This window comes from Marmota monax, unplaced genomic scaffold (assembly GCF_021218885.2).
Source record: "Marmota monax isolate L192 unplaced genomic scaffold, Marmota_monax_Labrador192_F-V1.1 WCK01_AAM20220418_F8-fsc00015, whole genome shotgun sequence".
NCBI lineage: Eukaryota > Metazoa > Chordata > Mammalia > Rodentia > Sciuridae > Marmota > Marmota monax.
Genome location: NW_026692194.1, coordinates 6226686 through 6228825, shown reverse-complemented (window position 1 = coordinate 6228825; position 2140 = coordinate 6226686). Strand labels below are relative to the sequence as shown.

Here is a 2140-nt window from a genome sequence, read left to right as displayed (position 1 = left end):
AGGAGGCACCATGGAGCAGGCCCTGGGGTCAAAGGTATTTCTATTTACATTCCTCAGGACGCTGTGGCCAGGGGATACACTTTGACTCTGAAGTTGGAAAACATTTGTTTTAGGCCAGGTTCTGAAAATCACTTTAATTTACTGCAGTGGCCTTATCTGGGATTGCTCAGGAGAGTCATTAGCCATCATTAAGTAAAGAATATCTCTTTCTCCTCACAGAAGATTCCAAGTAATTTCCCATGGGAGAAGCAGATTATACCCCAATCAGTGCATGGAATGTCAAGTACTTACCCTCATGACTTTGTGTATGTGTGTGTGTGTGTGTGTGTGGTGCTGGGGATTGAATCCAGGGCCTTGTGCATGCTAGGCAACGCTGTACCACTGTATCACACCCCAAACACCCCCCTTTCCCGCACCTGACCTTTGATGTGTGGCAATTCTGTGCCACTGGGCCTGGTTTTACCACTGGGCCTTCTCTGCTCGCTCTGGCATTATGCTGGACCTCTTTTATGTCCTCTGTCTGAAAGATGGCTGCCTAGTTCTTTTTGAAGTGGATCATTTTGGGTGTGACATTTAGCCTCAATAAAGCCAGAACTTCCAAAATATACTGTAAACTTTTTTTTTCCAAAATTTATTCAACTATTTTCTTGTGAAATAATAAAGTTTTATTAATTCCCTATGGTTTAATTCATGATTATTTACACGTTGTGACACAGTTGAGCCAGAATGCCACCAGCTCCCATCAGTTTAAAATACAACTCTTGGTGATTTTTTTCTTTTAATAAAAACATTACATATTCACTATGAAAATGTTTGAAGATATAGAGAGGCAAAAAGAAGAGTATAGAAAACATCCCGTGCTAGCTTTGGCAGCACATATTTTAAAACTGGAACAGAGAAGATTAGCATGGTCCCTGCACGAGTGTGACACAAATTTGTGAAGTATTCCATGAATTAAAAAAGAAAGAAAGAAAGAAAAGAAAAAGCCCTAATCCCATTCTCAGAGCTAACCACTGCCTGCAACTTGATGTATAGTCCTCCAAATTTTTGGCTATGTATGTCCATGTGAATATTTGTGTACAAAAACCCCACACAGGGATGGGGATATGGCTCAGTGGTTATGGCACTTGCCTAAACTACACGAAGTCCTGAGTTCAAACCTCAGCACTGCAAAAAACAGCAACAAAACAGACACACCTATAAAGCACAAATAAGACTATGTACTGTTATCTTAATAACTATGTTATTATTTTCTAATTTCTGCTTTGTAAAATATTTGCCTATTTTTGTATCATTTTCACCTGTTCTTATTTATGATGGTCGTTCGTGTAGTTCTCTGAAGTTTTATATACACATTTTTATTTAAAGTCTTTTCAAGATTGTCTGTTGTCTCATGGCTGGTCTTTAAATGTGACTCTTCTTGTTTTGGGAGGTCTGGACACTGCCTTTGGTGTTGATGGTCTTCTTGATAGATGTTATAATTTCTGTGTGACAACTCATCTTCCCTGGAGCCATTTTTGTTGGGACTTCCTTCCTGTGTGCTCTGGGTTCTGGAGGGATGGTTCTCAGCGTTGTCCTATGGATGTAGCACTGACCCTAAACCAAGTCTTAGTCGAATGATGAGGACTGTTGGCTCTGTTTCCATCCGTGACTGGGCCGATGGCTCCTGTTTGTCCACCACCTTAGGATGTGTCTTCCATGGAGAGGCAGCATGGCCCTGCCCCCTGGCTTCATGGTTTCCTGCTGTATGCAGGGCTCATGACTCAGTGTAACCACAATCATGACTCATCTACTCTGAGTCCCCATGGGCCTGAAAGCATTAGCTCCCATTTACACCTTTGCTCCTGCTTTGCCCTTAAAGATTTCCCTTGGTTGGAGCTTGGAGATCACCCCTCCCAACTTCCTACATACTAGGGATTGAACCCAGGGGCCCTTTATCACTAAGCTACACTTCCATTCCTTTTTAGTTTGAGTCAGGGTCTCACTAAGCTGCTTAGGGTCTCGATAAGTTGTTGAGACTGGCCTTAAACTTGTGATCCTCCTACCTCAGCCTTCTGAGTAGCTGGGATTATGAATGTGCACTGCCACACCAGCTGGAGATAGCATTTTAACTATGTTCTTAGTTTTATTAAGCTTTCAT

General features: G+C 42.0%; 1 pseudogene; it reads left to right on the top strand.

Annotated features, from left to right (window-relative positions):
* Positions 1-857: 857 nt before the first annotated feature.
* Positions 858-957, top strand: LOC124080167 (U6 spliceosomal RNA; annotated as a pseudogene).
* Positions 958-2140: the final 1183 nt, after the last annotated feature.